Source organism: Monodon monoceros, unplaced genomic scaffold (genome assembly GCF_005190385.1).
Source record: "Monodon monoceros isolate NGI ecotype Baffin Bay Population unplaced genomic scaffold, NGI_Narwhal_1 Super_Scaffold_14, whole genome shotgun sequence".
NCBI classification, from domain to species: Eukaryota; Metazoa; Chordata; class Mammalia; order Artiodactyla; family Monodontidae; genus Monodon; species Monodon monoceros.
In genome coordinates, this window is record NW_021703770.1 from 54,402,880 (window position 1) to 54,411,327 (window position 8,448).

At 40.2% G+C, this 8,448-nt stretch overlaps 1 long non-coding RNA gene across 1 annotated transcript in view; it reads right to left on the minus strand.

The window, feature by feature from the left end:
* Positions 1 to 513: 513 nt before the first annotated feature.
* Positions 514 to 8,448, minus strand: part of LOC114895282 — a 16,911-nt gene continuing 8,976 nt past the window's right edge. Inside the window, exon 2 of the long non-coding RNA XR_003793498.1 lies at positions 514 to 1,900. This is a non-coding gene — a long non-coding RNA (uncharacterized LOC114895282). The remainder of the gene's footprint in view (positions 1,901 to 8,448) is intronic.

Consider the following 8,448-nt stretch of genomic DNA (forward strand, 5'->3'; position numbering starts at 1 on the left):
GATTACCTGACTCAGGGGTCTTCTCCTCTTTCTTTGCCTTCTTTTAACAATCTCGAAAATTAAAGAAAGGCTGAAATGACAATAAAAATAATTTATTTCCCAAACCAAAGTATAAATAGCAATTTTAGCCGCTAGTGATTCTGAAATTGCCCTGAACTTTGTCCTTATAAAAATGCTCCAAGAATTACGTTTTGCAAATCCACAGATTTACTATCCATATTCAAGTCATTTATGTAGACAAAGAATGTAGCCAGCCTTATCGGTAACACAGGATGTTATAACCATCAAGCCATCAGCCACTGAAGCCACACCCAAAGCCGCACCCTGAGGGGATTCAGGATGGAGAAAACAGGATACTGGCCCTAGATAAATAAAGTGCAAATCAAGGGAATGATTTCCAGGAGACCAGATTCTTGCATCTCACCATATATAGAAAAGTGCTACATTTATTAACTTAAGATGTCTACTTTCTTTAATTAACAGTAATCTTTTGATGTTCCAACTACCTGTTTGTTTTTTTGCAAGAACCCCTAAATACCCTGTGCCCTCCCTTAGCTCTTCAGAACAGTCCCTCAGAGCTATCTGAGAGGCTGTCTCCTGACTTCAGTCCTCAGTATGTCCTCCACATAAAACATAATTCTCAACTTCTAGGTTGTGCATTGTTTTCCAGTCAACATTTAATTGTATGGCTCATGTGGGTACTATGCCTAAATGTAATGGGATGGGCTGTAAATTATTCAAACTAGATAAATTCTGTCAGCTCTACCACTAGCTGAGATCCAGGCTTTCACCTCTGGATACCTCTGGCAGATATGGGGTCTGTGTTGGTCTTAAAATTATTCTTAGAATAGTGGGGACTCATTCATTCTTTCAACACATTTTATTGCTTATATTCTATGTGTCAGTTACAGTGCTGGGTCTTGAAATACAGAAGTCAACACACGAAAATACGAGGATAAAACACATTTTCTACCATATTAACTTTTTTCATTCATTAATTCATCCCTAAGTCATTCAACACGCATCTTCTTATTGAATACTGATGAGGGGTCAAATGCTATGCTAAACACTCAGTATATAGCTGCAAACGAGATGGACAGGCCCTGATTTTGATGTCACTACTACCTTTTGTCCTGCCATATAATGGGACAGCTTCATTATTCCCTTTACCCTAAGTTTTTATCACAAATTGCTAATGAAAATAAAGCTGTTAGTGGAGTTTCAACATGCATAGGTAAATGAGAACACAGAACTCCCCTTTCACATGCCCCATTCTCCTCCTTCTAACTCCCTTTGTGAACTCACTTTGTGCCAAGGACAAGAAGCTGTGCCCCAATAAGAACCAAGCTGATTTCCTCACACTGACTGGGGCTATTGCTCACTTAGAAGACTTGATGCTTCATTTTGATAAGCAACTAGAAGACCATGGAGACAACCTATAAAAATGATTTGTCTTGGGAGAAAATACTAAAGAGGGTTAATGTGCTGCTCCACATGTCTAACCTCCTGGGATTAAACCACAGGCACCAAGATCACCAAGTGTACTTGGCAACAATGAGCTAAAAAAAAAAACCATCATACTGTTATTGTATTCATATTCCCCCAAGGCGCTCTCTGATAAACACCACAACCTCTAAGAGAATTGAGAACAGCTTCCTTGTGGGGTAGGTCATATAATATATATGCATCTTTTTCCAAGCAGTTAAATCATATCCAGCTATCAGCACACCTTACTTAAGGCGATCGTAATGTATGAGATTAAATGTTCCTACCTGATCGGAAAACTTCTTGTCCTCAATTCATTGGCTGTACTGGATTTTTTTTTCTTGGGTCAGACTTTCAGACTTCTACCAGAAATCCTTCCTTTGGGGAAACCAGGCCTTCCCAGAAACTCAGGAAACTGAAATGGAGACAGCAAAAGAGAAGGAAATTATTTGGACACATAGACCTCAATTGTTTGGTTTTAAGTAAACATCCAAGCAAACATCTTCTAAATGGTATAATAACTTTAGGGAAATTCACGGTTTATAAGTTTGGGTACTCATAAACTGAACATATTATGATAAGAGTACAGGTTGCATTTTGTGTCTTCAACTCAAGCAAAGGCTTCAAAAAAGGCCCAGTTATCCTTTGTTCATTAAGACACAAAGAGAGGGTGAAAAGGGCAAGTTTCGAAGTCGTTTTCTTTACAATTTACTTCCTTTCTTCAGTCTTCAACAAGATCTTCAGGAAATTAACTTTACTAAAGTTAATTATTCATAAAATAAACATAGGAACCTGCAGAAGACTATTTCACAGAGACCTGTAATGTACAATATCCATTGCATACATGCACCTTGAGCTTGTCTTTTCTAGCACTGGCATACACAAAACTCTGTGTGTGTGTGTGTGTGCGCGCGTGTGTGTGTGTGTGTGCACGTGTGTGTCTTTTTCTGTGATGGAGCCATAGGGAGAAAATAAATCTATTGGCTGCAATTCAGTGATGTACGAAGATTTAAAGGTAAAGGAGAAGGTTAAATCAAGTGAAACTATAAAGTCATGAGGTTGTGGTTCCATAATAATAACAATAGCAGTCTTCTGTAACCAAGGGAGCAGGCTCCTCAAATTATAGTCACACCTGTTAGACCATCTGCCCATACATTTCACACTATCATTAATGGAAAACAAATGGCACTGTCTCTCCTTCCCTTTATCCATTGGCCATCCTCATATGAACTCTTTTTCTCTTCAAGGTCATGCTCTTTCCTATCTGTTTAAAAATATTAGGATTTAGGAGGAGTGATACGTAATGTGCCGTGCCTTGGTACTTGTACCAGTGACGGCTCTGTAAGGAGCACTGGGTTGTTAGGAGGCTATCAACTGAGTTCCCCTAGAAGCAGAACTTGAGGCAATAATTTGAGTGCAAACTGCTCATCTGGGAGGTGCTTCCAGAAAACTCAGAAGTGGAGTGGGAACTGAGAATGGAGGCATGGAAGGAAGCCAACAGAGGTGCATTACCGAATAAATTACTCCTGCAGGGAACTGCTGCCAGTACTTCAGGCGAGTTCTGTGAAACTCTACAGAACATGTCTCAGAGTTATCCCAAGAATCGGTGAGAAACTTGAAGTACTTATCTTCCAGTCCCCTCTGTCCTTGGTTGAAAGCTACACCCAGATACATTAACTCCTGTACACTTCTGGCCTGCCCTAAGGTGGATAATTGCAGGCGGCAGCATGATTCTAGCGGCATATACTGGAATGATGAGTGCTGGGGAGATATGAGTGGAGCATCGAAACCATCTAATACAGTCGGGGCAGGAGATATTAATTATTGGCTTGAAAGTCCAAATGGATAACCTTAAATTCCTGGGTTTATGGTTTTACTTTGAGGTATTTAAGCATGATGTATGAGTAAAAATTCCCTCTGTTAAATCAAGTTTAAGGTCCTAACTCCCTAATCTTCTGGAAAACTGTGGTATCTTGTAACAGATTTTGGAAAAGTAACATGATTAAGATTTCAAATTGACCATTCATTCATTCACTCATTCAACACACATTTATTGAACACCTAAAGTAGGTCATGGCTTAAACTAGGCACCAGTGTTACTGTTACTAAAATCATTACAGTGCCACCTAGAATTCAATGTATTGTGACACTCAAGTAAGAAAATCCATAGTTACCGTAAAAGATATTACAGAGTGCTACAGGAAGACACAGTAAGACCTTAATTCATGCTGTGGACAGTAGTATATGGGCGATATCAGTAGGGCTTCCTGTAGAAGGCAATTGAAATGGATATGTAACATGAAGGAAGGGTGAAGTTTTGAGGAAAAGAGAAGATAAATTCACAGTTGCCAGAAAATGAATGGTTAAGGATCAGTCCAGAAAGGAGTTCCATTCATAATCAGTATAAGAAATGCTCACTGGGGCTTCCCTCGTGGCGCAGTGGTTGAGAGGCCGCCTGCCGATGCAGGGGACACGGGTTCGTGTCCCGGTCCGGGAAGATCCCACACGCCGCGGAGCGGCTAGGCCCCGTGAGCCATGGACACTGAGCCTGCGCGTCCGGAGCCTGTGCTCCGCAACGGGAGAGGCCACAACAGTGAGAGGCCCGCGTACCGCAAAAAAAAAGAAAAAAAAAAAAAAAAGAGAAATGCTCACTGGCGTGTAGGAAAAGAAGACAATGGAGAGGGGGGTAGAAGCCAGATCATGCATGGTCCATGTATGTATAGTAAGTGCTACGGTCTAGTCTTTGTGTTCCCCTCCAAATTCATACGTTGAAATCTTAATTTCCGTAGCTGATAGTATTAGTAGGTGGGGCCTTTGGGAAATGACTGTTACTAGTGCTCTTATAAAAGAGACCCCACAGAGCTCCCTAAGCTCTTCTGCCATGTGAGGATACAATGAGAAGTCTGTGATTCAGAAGAGGGCCCTCATCTGACCATACTGGCACCCTATTCTTGAACTGGCAGCCTCCGGAGCCGTGGGAAAAAAAATTCCTGGTGTTTATGAGCCACCCAACCTGCAGTATAATCTTACAGCAGCCCAAAAGGACAAAGAGAGTTTGGATGTGAGATTTCACTCCAAGAAAGATGGGAATCCATTGAAGGATTTTACCTGGTAACTTAGAAGAGAGAAAAGTTTCATAACACAATCAGGTACTTTTATAAGAAAAATTTGTTTCTTTTTCAGAAAGATCACTCTGGAAATACTGTGACTAGATTTTTGGAGAAGTGTGATGGCAGGCCCAGATATAGAAAGATGAGTTGGTAGTCCATTAATATAAGTCAAACAAGAAAGTGGATATAAAAAGTGTGAATTTGTGGCTGAGAGTTCTTTTCTTTTACTACTTGAAAAATGTTATGTCAATGCTTCTGACTCCATAATTTTAGACAAGAAACATGCTGTCATTGGAATTGGTTTCTCAATAAGTGATGCATCGTTTCTGCCTGTCCACTTTCGAGATTTGTTTTGTCTCTACTTTTCAGAAGTTTAATTATGACGCGTCTTGACAAGGATACCTTTGTGTTTTTCCTCTTTGGATTTGCTCAGATTCTTGAATGTGTGCTTATGTCTTCTAAAAAATTGGGAACGTTTTAGTCATGATTTCTCTGAATACTCTGTCAGTCCTACGTGCTCTCTTTTTTCATTCTGGAACCTTGATGATATGAATGTTAGTGCTTTTGTTACTGTTTACAGGTTCTTGAGATCCTGTTCTTTCTCCCATCTCTACCCCTCAGCCTATTTTTCTCTGTACATTTGGTACATTGTATTGATCTCTTCTAAGTTCATGATTCTGTGCTTTGTAATCTCCACTCTACTCTTGAGCAAAGTTTTTGGATTGTTGTATTTTTCAGTTCTACTCTTCTCATTTGTTTTTATTCTTATAACTTCTAGTTCTTTGTTCACATTTTCTATTTTTCCCATTTCCGTCAAGGAACACATAATTGCTAATTGAAGCATTTATGTGACAGCTTATTTAAAACCCCTGTCTGATAATTTCAATAGATGTTTTATCTCAGTGCTGGTGTAGGTTTATTGTCTTTTCTCATTTATTCTGTGATTTCCTGGTTCTTGGTGCCATGAGTATTTTTCAATTGGATTCTAAACATTGTGAGTTATTATATGACTCTGTATCCCATTTAATTTTATTATTACTTTTTAGAAGGAAGTCATCCTATTGGAGGTGTAGTATGAGGAGTGGGGGGCTACGTACAGATTTCCATTGGGCCCTACTGTCAAAACCCCAGCAAAAGTGGGCACTTACATTCTCTCACTGCAGACAGATCAAGTAGAAGTTCAGCTACCCTATTGGCCCTTCTGACACCTTCCCCCCAAAAGTGGGAACATTAATATCATTGTGTTGCCTTTTAGTAGGAGTGGAAGTTCATCTCCCCAGTAGATTTCTTGACACCAGGGGAGGGGAGAGGTGAAGTGTTTGCTGTGTTTGCTGTCCTTCCTCCCACTTCATTCCTTCTTGTTGATGCCGGGTGTGGGTAGAGGGTCAGCTACCTGCTGGCCCCACTGACACCAGGGTAAGAGGAAGAGAACTGCCAACTAGCCCTGCTTGTGCCATCTCATTCTGTCTTACTGCCTCAGGACGGTTATGGGGATTCAGCACCCCATTGGGTCTCACTGACACCATGTGTTGGGGGTTAGTGGGGTGCCTACTCCCTCCAACGTGTAACTTCCTATTCTTATCGATGTCAGGGAGAGACGGAGGCTAGGTCCCACCATTGGACCCCACGACTGTGTGAGGGCAGCCCAGTGTTAACTAGCCTGTCAGGTACCACCTTTGAAAGTCTCTTTGCTGATGCAAAGGGGTGGAGGCTCAGCTCCCCACTGCACCACACTGAAACAGCCCTGGTGGCGAATCAGAGCGCTGCCTCTTCTGGAGGGCAGGAGTGGGGTGGGGTGGAAGATCAAATCCTAGCTTGGCCCAACTGAAACCACAGGACATAGGGGATGGGTGCAATATGCCACTGGCACTTGGCTCGAGTAGTGTGTATATTATTGCCCAAATGGTTTTCTGTCTTTGACAACCCCTTTCCTCATACCTTGGCTAGGGGGAACGGGGGGTTTGTGTTTTCTTTTTTGAAGCTTTTTTGTCTGTTGTTCTGTTGGTGGTTATTGATTGGGGGTTCCTGTAATACCCTCTCCAGGATGTATGGGAAGCAACAGGAAACACAGGGGACTCATCACCATGTTATTCCTCAAGTCCCAAAGTCCCTAGTTAAGTCTGCCTTCTCATTTCCACCTTTCAGTGTCTTCCTATGTTTGTCTGTTGTTATGTTCAGGGTTTTAGTTTTAAGTGGAAGAACCTGGGAGAAATGGGCTACTTCCTCTTCTTGGAAGCAGAGGTCTGGAGGCCTATGGATGTTACAAAGTACTGCTGACTGTAAATTAAAATTTGATGATATACACCTTGCCCTTTAAGAATTCTTCTGCTAGATGATGTGGCTTCCCAAAGTAGCTACAATTTGATTTTCATACTTCTAAAAGTCAAGTGTTTTGCCGCAGTTGAAATTTAAAGATAAGCAAGAGATGAGGCTAAGATGGTCTATGTGGTAACAGATTAAAGCTGGAAACATCAATCTACATTCATGCTTAGCTTAATATTGCTTCATATTACCTTAACACACATGGTTATGTAGAGAGATACTTATAGATATGTCCATATACGTGGGGAATGTACACACATGTTATCTCTTTGCTCTGTCAGCTGAGAAGATCTAGAAGCAATGACATCCGGGCAGCAATTAGCACACCCCACACCCAGATCCTGCTGTCTAATGCTGTTCTCCACTAAAAAGACCTAGTTATCCTTGAAGAAACAGCTGATTCTAGGACTGGGGCAGTAAATATACAAGATTTATACACAAGGCCATCTTATAGTGTCAGAAAGTAAGGAAGTTCCAAAAAAATATATAGGATGGGGATACCTCAGAGTGGCACACGAGCCACTGAACTGAAAAGAGTTCACAAGGGTCAGGACTAGAGCAATTTGAGGAACAAAGTAACTAACGTAGAATTAGATTATAACCCAAAGTATAAAATAAAAATCCATGAGTTCTTCTGATATAAATAAATAATTGGATACATAAATAAATGCAGGAGAATAGATAAATCTCCAGTGCAAAAGAATTCCAAATAGTTTATGTAGTACTCCATCTTAAGCATAACTCTCTATTCCTTAGTTGTGGGCTGAGCATATTGACTTCCTTCCAAAAAGTACAATATGGAAAAGGGAAAACAGTAATTTTACAATGGAGAAACCTGAAAAACACCACCTCAGCCTGGTGATCAAGGTCGACCTCAGCATTCGTAATGCATATTGATACTTTGTACACTTGACGTGATCTGACAAAATAACCCTTCTACTCTTGTGGTCTTCCTCCCCAAAACACATAATCCCAATATTATCATGAAAAATGCATCAAACAAATTCTAGTAGTGGGCATTCTACAAAAACCTAACTACTCAAAATTGTCAAGGTCATGCAAGGAAAATCTGAGAAGCTATCAAGCCCAAGAGGAGCCTAAGGAAACATGGCAACTAAATGTAATGTGATGTTTTGGATGAAATCCTGGAACAGAAAAAGGACATGAGGTAAAAACTAAGGAACTGGACTAATGTATGGACTATAGTAAACAATAATGTATCAATATTTCTTCATTGATTGTAACAATGTAACATACTAATATAAGTGATCATCATAGAGGGAAATGGGTGTAGTGTATATGGAAACACTTTATACTATCTTCTCAATTTTTCTGTAAAATTAAAACACTTCTAAAATATAGTCTATAAAAACGTTGTTTTCTTGTTTTATGATTATGTGCCTCTATTTCATAATAAATATGTAAATTTGCTTTACCTTCCTTGATACTGATATTAAAGAAAATACTAAGTAACTCTGAAAGAATTTGTAACTCCAATTCAACAAGCAATAATTCTTGGTATTAACTTTTT